Source organism: Lagenorhynchus albirostris, chromosome 11, assembly GCF_949774975.1.
Source record: "Lagenorhynchus albirostris chromosome 11, mLagAlb1.1, whole genome shotgun sequence".
NCBI classification, from domain to species: domain Eukaryota; kingdom Metazoa; phylum Chordata; class Mammalia; order Artiodactyla; family Delphinidae; genus Lagenorhynchus; species Lagenorhynchus albirostris.
This window is the reverse complement of record NC_083105.1, coordinates 86,930,191-86,941,745: the sequence shown is the minus strand read 5'-3', so window position 1 is coordinate 86,941,745 and position 11,555 is coordinate 86,930,191. Positions and strand designations below refer to the sequence as shown.

Below are 11,555 nucleotides of genomic sequence, written 5' to 3'. Positions count from 1 at the left end.
TTGGTATAAACTTGGACTTTCCAGGAAAACCACTTTACCTCCTATTTAGCACTATTATCATGGACCTTATTCAGCACAATTACCGTGGACTCTTCCAAGCCTTTTGATGTTCAGCCCCTGAAGACTGTTTCATTGGCTGGGGCAATAGCCTGTGTGATCCTTTGTTTCTTGGTCACAGAACCTCTGGGAGTTCAGAGTATACCTCAGCCCGTGTGATGAAAATGTTCCTCTATGTATCAGGACTGTTGGTTGCAGATGACAGAAACTCAAGCTGAGCTAGCTTAAGCAAGAATAACAATAAAAACAGCAGCAGCAATAACAACAATGAATGATATTTACTGGAAAGCTATTGGTGCCGTTTGCAGAAATAAAGCTGAAACGCCAAGCATAAGGAAACCACGAGTCAGAGTAGCTTCAGAGCTGTCAGGGACTGGAACCAAGAATCTAGTGCCACCAGGAGTGTGTGTGTTTGTGTCTCTCTCGCCTTCCCATTTTTGCATGTTTCTGTGTGTTGGGTTCATTTCCCCCAATGTGAACCAGCTCCTTACACATGGCTGGGGTTCTGACCTGTGACAGCGGCAGGTTCACATCTTCCCAACATTACTACCAAAGGAAAGAACCTTCTTCTCAATTTAAATATCACAACTAAATCTCCTTTAAAGATAAAACACCTAATTATATTAAAAGTCAATGTTACCGTTATCACTAAAATGACAATAAACATCCACTGTTCCAGTATCTTGGAAATCACAGATGCTCATCATTATAGAACCTCAGAGGTTCTATTTCCTTCAAGTGTTATGGAAGGAGTGAAATGAGATAATAAACTAAGTGAGGTACAACTAAACAGGTCTCCAGAACCAGCGTTCAGAGACTGAGCTGTTTTCTAGCCATTCTCGTTGAAATTTAGTAGGTATTTTTTTAACTTTTTATTTTACATTGGAGTATAGTTGATTAACAATGTTGTGCTAGCTTCAGGTGTACAGCAAAGTGTTTCAGCCACACACATACATGCATCCATTCTTTCTCCAACTCCCCTTTCATCTAGGCTGCCATATAATATTGAGCAGAGTTCCCTGTGCTACACAGTAAGTCCCTGCTGGCCATCCATTCCAAATATAGCAGTGTATACATGTCAATCCCCAAATCCCCAACTATCCCCCCAACTCTTTGTCCTGGTAGCCATAAGTTCATTCTCTAATTCTGTTGAGTCTGTTTCTGTTTTGTAAATAAGTTCATTTGAATCATTTTTTTAGATTCTGCATATAAGCAGTATCATACGACATTTCTCTTTCTCTGACTTACTTCACTCAGTATGACAGTCTCTAGGTCCATCCATGTTGCTGGAAATGGCATTATTTCATTCTTTTTAATCGCTGAGTAATATTCCATTATATACATGTGCCACATCTTCTTTATCCATTCCTCTGTCGATGGAAATTTAGGTTGCTTCCATGTCTTGGCTATTGTAAACAGTGCTGCAATGAACATTGGGGTGCATGTATCCTTTCGAACCATGTTTTTCTCTGGATATATGCCCAGGAGTGGGATTGCTGGATCATATGGTAGCTCTATTTTTAGTTTTTTAAGGAACCTCTATACTGTCCTCCGCAGTGGCTATACCAATTTACATTCCCACCAACAGTGTAGAAGGGTTCCCTTCTCTCCACATCCTCTCCAGCATTTATTGTTTGGGGATTTTTTTTTTTTTTTTTTTTTTTTTTTTTTGCGGTACGCGGGCCTCTCACAGTTGTGGCCTCTCCCGTTGCGGAGCACAGGCTCCGGATGCGCAGGCTCAGCGGCCATGGCTCACGGGCCCAGCCACTCCGCGGCATGTGGGATCTTCCCGGACCGGGGCATGAACCCGTGTCCCCTGCATAGGCAGGCGGGCTCTCAACCACTGCGCCACCAGGGAAGCCCGGGGATTTTTTTGATGACAGCCATTCTGATTGGTGTGAGGTGATATCGCATTGTAGTTTTGATTTCCATTTCTCTAATAATTAGCGATGTTGAACATCTTTTCATTTGTCTCATGGCCATCTGTATGTCTTCTCTGGAGAAATGTCTGCTTAGGTTTTCTGCCCATTTTTTGATTGGGTTGTTTGTTTTGATGACATTAAGCTGCATGTGTTGTTTGTAAATTTTGGAGACCAATGCCTTTTCGGTCGCTTCATTTACAAATATTTTCTCCCATTCTGTGGGTTGTCTTTTCATTTTGTTTATCGTTTCCTTTGCTATGCAAAAGCTTTTAAGTTTAGTTAGGTCCTGTTTGTTTATTTTTGTTTTTATTTCCATTACTCTAGGAGACAGCTCAAAAATGATATTGCTGTGGTTTATGTCAGACAGTGCTCTGCCTATGTTTTCCTCTAAGAGTTTTACACTGGCCTTACATTTAGGTCTTTAATCCATTTTGAGTTTATTTTTGTGTATGGTGTTAAAGAATGTTCTAATTTCATATTTTTACATGTAGCTGTCCAGTTTTCCCAGCACTATTTATTGAAGAGAGTGTCTTTCCTCCATTGTATAGTCTTGCCTGCTTTGTCATAGATTAATTGACCATAGATGTGAGGGTTTATTTCTGGGCTTTCTCTCCTGTTCCATTGATCTACATATCTATTTTTGTGCCAGTGCCATACGGATTTGATGACTATAGCTTTGTAGTATAGTCTGAAGTCTGGGAGCCTGATTCCTCAAGCTCCATTATTCTTTTTCAAGATTGCTTTTGCTATTTGGGGTACTTTGTGTCTTCATACAAATTAAACATTTTTTCTGTTCTAGTTCTGTGAAAGATGCCATTGGTAATTTGATAGGGATTGCATTGAATCTGTACACTGCTTTTGTAGTATAGTCATTTTGACAATATTAATTCTTCCAATCCAAGAACATGGTATCTTTTTCCATTTGTTTGTGTCATCTTTGATTTCTTTCACCAATGTCTTATAGTTCTCGAAGTATAGGTCTTTTTGTCTCCTTAAGTAGGTTTAATCCTAGGTATTTTATTCTTTTTGATGCAGTGGTAAATGGGATTGTTTCTTGAATTTCTCTTTCTGATCTTTCATTGTTAGTGTATAGAAATGTGACAAATTTCTATGTATTAATTTTGTAACCTGCAAATGTACCAAATTTACTGATGAGCTCTAGTAGTTTTCTGGTAGCATCTTTAGCATTTTTGTGTATAATATGATGTCATCTGCAAACAGTGACAGTTTAACTTTTTCTTTTCCAATTTGGATTCCTTTTATTTATTTTTCTTCTGTGATTTCTGTGGCTAGGACTTCCAAAACTATGTTGAATAAAAGTGGCGAGAGTGGACATCCTCTTCTTGTTCCTGATCTTAGAGGAAATGCTTTCAGCATTTCACCACTGAGTATGATGTTAGCTGTAAGTTTGTCATATATGGCCTTTACTATATTGAGGTACGGTCCTTCTATGCCCACTTTGTGGAGAGTTTTTATCATAAATCGGTGTTGAATTTTGTCAAAAGCTTTTTCTGCATCTATTGAGATGATCATATTGTTTTTATTCTTCACTTTGTTGATGTGGTGTATCACACTGATTGATTTGCAGATATTGAAAAATCCTTTCATCCCTGGGATAAATCCCACTTGATCATGGTGTATGACCCTTTTCATATATTGTTGGATTCAGAGTGCTAGTATTTTGTTGAGGATTTTTGAATTTATGTTCATCAGTGCTATTGGCCTGTAATTTTGTGTGTGTGTGTGTGTATGTGCTATCTTTGTCTGATTTTGGTATCACGGTGATGGTGGCCTCATAGGATGAGTTTGGGAGTTTTCCTTCTTCTTCAATATTTTGTAACAGTTTTGGAAGGATATGTGATAGCTCTTCTCTAAATGTTTGATAGAATTCAACTGTGAAGCCATCTGGTCCTGGACTTTTGTTTGTTGGAAGGTTTTTAATCACAGTTTCAATTACAGTACTTGTGATGATTGGTTTGTTCATATTTTCTATTTCTTCCTGGTTCAGTCTTGGGAGATTGTACCTTTCTAAAAATTTGTGCATTTCTTCTAGGTTATCCATTTCATTGGCTTATATCTGCTTGTAGTAGTCTCTTGTGATCCTTTGTATTTCTGTGGTGTCAGTTGTAACTTCTTTTTCATTTCTAATTTTATTAATTTCAGTCTTTCCTTTTTTGTCTTGAGGAGTCTGGCTAATGTTTTATCAATTTTGTTTATCTTTTCAAAGAACCAGCTTTACTTTCATTGACCTTTGCTATTGTTTTATTTCTATTTCATTTATTTCTGCTCTGATCTTTATAATTTCTTTCCTTCTACCAACTTTGGGTTTTGTTTGGTCTTCTTTCTCTAGTTGCTTTAGGTGTAAGGTTAGGTTGTTTATTTGAGATTTTCTTGTTTCCTGAGGTAAGATTTTATTGCTATAAACTTCCCTCTTAGAACTGCTTTTGCTGTATTCCATAGGTTTTGGTTCATTGTGTTTTCATTTTCATTTTTCTCTAGGTATTTTTTGATTTCCTCTTTGATTTTTTCAGTGATCCATTGGTTGTTTAGTAGCATCTTCTTTGTGTTTGTGTTTTTTATAGTTTTTTTTTCTTGTAATTTATTTCTAATTTCATAGCATTGTGGTCAGAAAAGATGCTTGATATGATTTCAATTTTCTTAAATTTTCTGAGGCTCGCTTTGTGGCCCAGCATGTGATCAATCCTGGAGAATGTTCCATGTGCACATGAGAAAAATGTGTATTCTGCAGCTTTTGGATAGACTGCTCTATAAATATCAGTTAAGTCTATCTGGTCTAATGTGTCATTTAAGGCCTGTGTTTCCTTATTAATTTTCTGTCTGGATGATCTGTCCATTGATGAAAGTGAGGTGTTAAAGTCCCCTAATATTATTTTGTTACTGTTGATTTCTCCTTTTATGGCTGTTAGTATTTGCCTTACATATTGAGGTGTTCCTATGTTGGGTGCATATATATTTACAGCTGTTGTATCTTCTTCTTGGATTTATCCCTTGATCATTATGTAGCATTCTTCTTTGTCTCTTATAACAGTCTTTATTTTAAAGTCTATTTTGTCTGATATGAGTATTGAGACTCCGGCTTTCTTTTGATTTCCATTTGCATGGAATATGTTTTTCCATCCCCTCACTTTCAGTCTGTATGTGTCCCTAGGTCTGAAGTGGGTCTCTTGTAAGCAGCATATACAAGGGTCTTGTTTTTGTATCCATTCATCCATTCTATGTTTTCTGGTTGGAGCATTTAATCCATTTACATTTAAGGTAATTATTGATATGTATGTTCTTATTGCCATTTTCTTAATTGTTTTGGGTTTGTTTTTGTAGGTCTTTTTTCTTCCCTTCCTCTCTTGTTCTCTTCTCTTGTGGTTTGATGACCATCTTTAGTGCTGTGTTTGGGTTGCTTTTTCTTTTTTGGGTGTGTATCTATTGTAGCTTTTGTGTTTGCTGTTCCCATGAGGTTTTGATATAGCAGTCTATGTATTACAAGGTTGTTTTAGGTTTCTGGTCTCTTTCCTGTCTAGAGAAGTTCCTTTAGCATTTGTTGCAAAGCTGGTCTGGTGGTGCTGAATTCTCTTAGATTTTGCTTGTCTGTAAAGCTTTTGATTTCTCTGTCAAATCTAAATGAGAACCTTGCTGGGTAGAGTATTTTTGGTTGTAGTTTCTTCCCTTTCATCACTTTGAATATATCCTGCCACTTCCTTCTGGCCTGCAGAAGTTTCTGCTGAGACATCAGGTGATAACCTTATGGGAGTTCCCTTGTATGTTATTTGTTGCTTTTCCCTTTTTGCTTTTAATATTTTTTCTTTGTCTCTAATTTTTACCAATTTGATTACTATGTGTCTCAGTGTGTTCCTCCCTGGGTTTATCCTGCCAGGGATTCTCTGTGCTTCCTGGACTTCCTGTTTCCTTTCCCATGTTAGGGAAGTTTTCAGCAATTATCTCTTCAAATATTTTCTCAGATCCTTTCTCTCTATATTCTCTTTCTGGGAGCCCTATAATGAGGATGTTGGTGCATTAAATGTTGTCCCAGAGATCTCTTAGACTGTCTTCATTTCTTTTCATTCTTTTTTCTTTATTCTGTTCCATGGCAGTGATTTCCACATTTCTGTCTTCCAGGTCACTTATCTGTTCTTCTGCCTCAGTTATTCTGCTATTGATTCCTTCTAGTGTATTTTTCATTTCAGTTAATGTATCGTTCATCTCTGTTTGTTCTTTAGTTCTTCTAGGTCTTTGTTAAACATTTTTTGCATCTTCTTGACCCTTACCTCCATTCTTTCTCCAAGATCCTGAATCATCTTCACTTTTATTATTCTGAATTCTTTTTCTGGAAAGTTGCATATCTTCACTTCACTTAGTTGTTTTTTCTGGGGTTTTATCTTGTTCCTTCATCTGGGACATATTCCTCTCTATTTAATTTTATCTAACTTTCTGTGATTGTGATTTCCATTCCACATGATACAGGATTGTAGTTCGTCTTGCTTCTGCTCTCTGCCCTCTGGTGGATGAGGCTATCTAAGAGGCTTGGGCAAGCTTCCTAATGGGTGGGACCTGTGGTGGGTGGAGCTGGGTCTTGTCCCTCTGGGGGGCAGGACTGTACTCAGTATAACTTTAATCCACTTGTCTGCTGATGGGTGGGGCTGTGTTGCCACCCTGTTGGTTGTTTGGCCTGAGGCAGCCCAGCACTGGAGCCTACAGGCTGTTTGGTGGGGCTAATGGTGGCCTCTGGGAGGGCTCATGCCAATGAATACTTCCCAGAACCGCTGTCAGTGTCTTTGAGCCACAGCTGCCACCCCCCCCACCTCTGCAGGAGACACTCCAATAATACCAGGTAGGTCTGGCCTAGTCTCTCATGGGGTCACTGCTTTTTTCCCCATGGTCCTGGTGCACACAAGAGTTTGTGTGCACCCCCCAAGTGTGGAGTTTCTGTTTCCCCCAGTCCCGTGGAAGTCCTGTGATCAAACACTGCTGGCTTTCAAAGTCAGATTCTCTGGGGACTCCTCCTCCCATTGCTGGACCCCCAGGCTGGGAAGCCTGAAGTGGGCTCAGAACTTTCACTCCTGTATAATTGTTTTCCAGTTTGTGGGTTGCCCACCCAGTGAGTATGGGATTTGATTTTATTGTGATTGCACCCCTCCTACAAACTCACTGTGTCTTCTTTTTTGTCTTTGGGTGTAGGGTATATTTTTTTTGGTGGGTTCCAGTGGTTTTTTTTTGTTGATGGTTGTTCATCACAACACAACAGTTAGTTGTGATTTTGGTGTTTTCATAAGAAGGGGGTGAGCTCACGTCCTTCCACTCCACCATCTTGAGCTAATCCAATCCCCAACTTAGACAGATATTAAAAGCAGAAAAGATAATGATGATCCAGGACGGGCATAAAGCTGATTTGTTTTTATATTCTCTGTCTTTCTAAGAAATATATATATATATATATATATGCATATGTGTGTATATTTTTTAATGAATTTTGTGCTCTGTAGGATTTTATTGCTGTATTAAAAATTAATTCTAACCTACACTTTTACTAAACAAATACTTTCTTCATAGGGCAAAAGCAATTTATGCACTGGAAAAAGAATAAAGAAGGCTATTAAGACAGCAAAAGAAAAAGCATGTTTTAGGCTTTCAGGCCAATTGAATCATATAATCTAATCTATTTTTAAGCCTAGTTTCCTGTTTCTCATTCAAACAACACTACTAAATTACTCCCTTTCCCTATCTGTTCTATAAAGCATATATGTTCCAGATATATGGTACTTTTAACGATCTAGGCAGAAATTATGTCAACAGGAAAGCACTGGCTGATTTCCTAGTAAAGATTAAAACACACACAGAGGTTTTCTTAAATTTGCAGTCCTCTTTCCCAAATAATTCGTTTGTATGAGAAAAGTATTTGACCTTAATTAGTTATGTTGATAAAACCTTGTTCTTTCAAGTTGAATTAAAGCTCTGTGAAGTTCAAGGCTACTCTGGAAAATGCACAGATATTCTCAAGGAGCAATTATATATAAAGCAAAAGTGGTTTTTAATAATAAATTATAATTGTAGTGAAATTTTTTTACAAATCTGAGCACAATTTCTTTATTTCATCATATTCACAAATACAGTGTCACTATTTATGACACCTTGGCTCTGAATCCTGCTGCTACCACTTAGTAGGTGAGTAACCTTGGGCAAGTTAGTTAATCTCTAACAATTTCCTCCTCTGAATAAAAGAAGCAATATTAGCTTCTTTAGAGAGTTTTTACAAAGAGGAAATAAGATGATATATGGACAAACAATTAACATAGAGCCTGGCATGAATTAATGTTCAATAAATTGCTTTGTTTTTAGGTTTTGTTGTAGGTGGAAGTCTATAGCTTGATATATATATATATATATATATATATATATATATATATATATCAAGATTTTATGTAAAGTAAGTCCTTATAGCATAAGAGGAATCAGCTCTTCCTCATTCTTAGAGATAAGAGGGTTGTGGGACCCTAAAGGGCTATGATGGTATAACGATTAAAAGAACAACAAAGTTTATCAAAGAAACGGAATAACTCCCTAAACCTTTTCAATTTTATCCATACTCCAAATATTTTTCTGTTTAGAAGGGAGCATAATTTGAGTTTCAGAAGAATATGATAGGGTTACATAAAAATAGAAATTATCTCCTGGAACTACATAACCTGCTTCTCTGTTTCAATTTGCTTTGGATGGTTCATTCATCTAGCTAGTTCATTAGCTGAAATTGCTAATTATTTTCATCCCTGTGATGGACAGTGGTCCAAAGGAGTCCATCAGTGATACAGTGGTATCATTGTGTTGAAAGGGATTATAAGGTAATTAATCATATCTACCTGCTCTATTGTTCCTGCTTTTGGTTTGTAGGTACTATATTTAAATTCTAGCTCTTTCTTTCTGCTTGGATGGTAAACTCATGGCAAGGACTGAATGTAACTCACCTTTGACTCTTCAACAAGTAGATCAGTTCCTAGAATATGGATTTAGGTATGTGGTTGTTGATCTAACCTTATAGCATGTCTGAGTTCTCCTTTTCTTTTTTCTTGTGTCACCAGGCTTTTGTGTTGGTGTAGTCAAACATGGCATGAAGACAACGCTAAACCCGATACTATGGAGGACAATTTTTAATCAGCTTACAGAGATTTGGTGTTTATCATTCTTCCCTTCCCTCCCCCCACCTAATGGCATATAAGGACTTCAATGGTTAAAATATAGCCTTAAGTTGGCCCCTCAGCCACCAGAGAATTGGATTGTATCTCTTATAAGCAAGGAAGCTGTCCATGTGGGAAGCATCACTCCCATGGGATATTTGTATGACTGTTCAAATTTAAACAATATATCTGGGGAAAAGAAAGAATGTGGGAAAAATATAATAAGATTTTCTTATGTGTTTGTATAATTTCTACTTTTTGGCCAAAAGGAGTAATACATAACAATGGTTTCACGTTTTTCAGCACTTGGTCCCAAGCCAAGTTGAAAAATATCTCCTCTCCCTCTGAGGATCATCTGAGGCTTTAGTGTCTCCTTTTTGTTGTGAGAACCACATCCCAGGATGTTTCCCTTGTTTTGAAATGAGAGAGTGGACGTGCAGACCTGAGCGCAGTGGCCTGGTCATTAACACTCACCAGCTGTCTCAAGACATGGGATCCCAAAATAAAAGTGATGTGAAACATCCCAGGCCTAAAAGTCACTCTACTAACACCAGGGCATGAGAGAGGAAAGAACTCTCTGTGACTCCAAACTGTAGCTTACGTGCCAGGGGAAGAACAATTTTCCTGGTGGTATTGCTACAAAACAGGTGTGGGGAGAACACAGGCTCTGCCTGACCATCAGCAGTCTCCAGAGACCCAGGTGTGGGGAGCAGATGCGGGGGCTGGGTGATTTCATTGCACTTCTAAACAGCATGTGATCTTTGCAGGCACTTTGTCTGTGTTTTGCCCTTTGACTCATTATCAGCCAGAGTCTGAGACCGGAAGGAGAATCTACTTCAGACAAAAGTATTTTGTTCTATTATTATTTTCCCATCCAAATTTAGGTCAAGAGATAGGTTAATGTTCTATGGGAACCAAAACAAATCTAGATTGGTTGTTAGAGTGGTTGAGGTAAACAGACTAACTGTATCCTTGTCAGGATAATTTTATTGTATGTATTAAACCGCTTTGTTCTTTAGGAAAAGACTAAAGCATTCGATGTGCAACAAGATTTGAAATATTCTACCTCCAGTTGTCCAAATCTAGGGTATATATATAAATAGGGACCTAACACCAGTGTTTTTTTAAAATCGATTCTTATCTAAATTAAAATTGAATAAAATCAAGTTCATTCTGGACCAGGTTGGAATTAGAGGTGAGTCTAGAAGCTGAGGCATCTCTGAGATATAAAATTTCAAAAATCATTGGATTATTTGATTGTTAACATGCCTGGTCTTGGTATAATACATATGTAAGTATATTTCCACTTTAAAAATTAAGGGAGTCAGGGTAGTGAGTGCCATGAAAAGATCATGAGTTTAGGAATCAAAAGTGGGTTTGAATCCCAGCTGTGCTACCAGCTATAGTATGTGACGTTAATCAAGTAATTTTATTTTCCCCAAGCCAAAACCTCTGAGTCGGCAAAATTAGGGCAATACCTACTTCGTGGAGTTGCAAAAAGTGAATGATAATGTATATGTGAAAGGCCTATTGTGTCCTATATATATATAATATATATATCATGTTATATATTATATTCATATATATTATATATGTTATATATTATGTATATACATACATATGTTAGCAGTCTGATTAATGTCCATTTCCTTCCTTACTAGGACATCTAGATATTCAAGATATTAAACATTCCTCAAATATTAGCGCCTACTTTCTATACCTTAAATTGTGTGAATTATAGTTTTCATTAGGCCAGCTGTCTAATATTTTGGAATTTCATTCTAGTGAGTCCACCATTGATTCACTCAGACTTAAAAGAAAAAAATCAACAGTATTACAGGAGGAAGTTATCCTTCGAAATGAGTGATACTTTCTAAGTGAAAACTAAGTGATATTTAGAGACCCTAAATATTGCAAAGATTATGGTGTCCCATCCTCCTTATCCTTTATTCATTTGTCATTTAACACATACTTATTGATTACCTACAATTGTCAGGCACTGACAGAAAAGTGATCCCAAATGATAATAACCTCTACTTATAAGAAGTTTATATATTAGTGCAAGAGATAATATAATAAATATTATATCAAAGGTGATGTGTGCTTTGGAGAAAAATAGAGAGTAGGGTAATAGAGATGGGATGCTGGGGCAAGGGATAAGGCTCAAAATTGTAAACAAGACTCTCCATATACTTGTCAATGTGAGAGGAGCAGAAAGCAAGGGGGTGAGAGAGTAAGCCAAGTAAACACTGAGGGGAGAGTCTTTCAGGCAAAGGGATGGCCAATGCAAAGGTCCTGAGGTAGGGGTGGACCAGCTGTGTTTGAGGAAAAAAAAGGAGGTCAGTATGGCTAGAGTGGAATGAGAGAGAAAAAGAGCAGTAAGAGATGAACTCAA

The 11,555-nt window shown here is 37.4% G+C and overlaps 1 long non-coding RNA gene across 1 annotated transcript; it reads left to right on the top strand.

The window, feature by feature from the left end:
* The first annotated feature begins 6,629 nt into the window (after window positions 1-6,629).
* On the top strand, window positions 6,630-9,395 carry LOC132529693 (uncharacterized). Its single transcript, XR_009543541.1, has 2 exons — window positions 6,630-6,822; window positions 9,065-9,395. It is a non-coding gene; the product is annotated as an uncharacterized LOC132529693 (long non-coding RNA).
* Window positions 9,396-11,555: the final 2,160 nt, after the last annotated feature.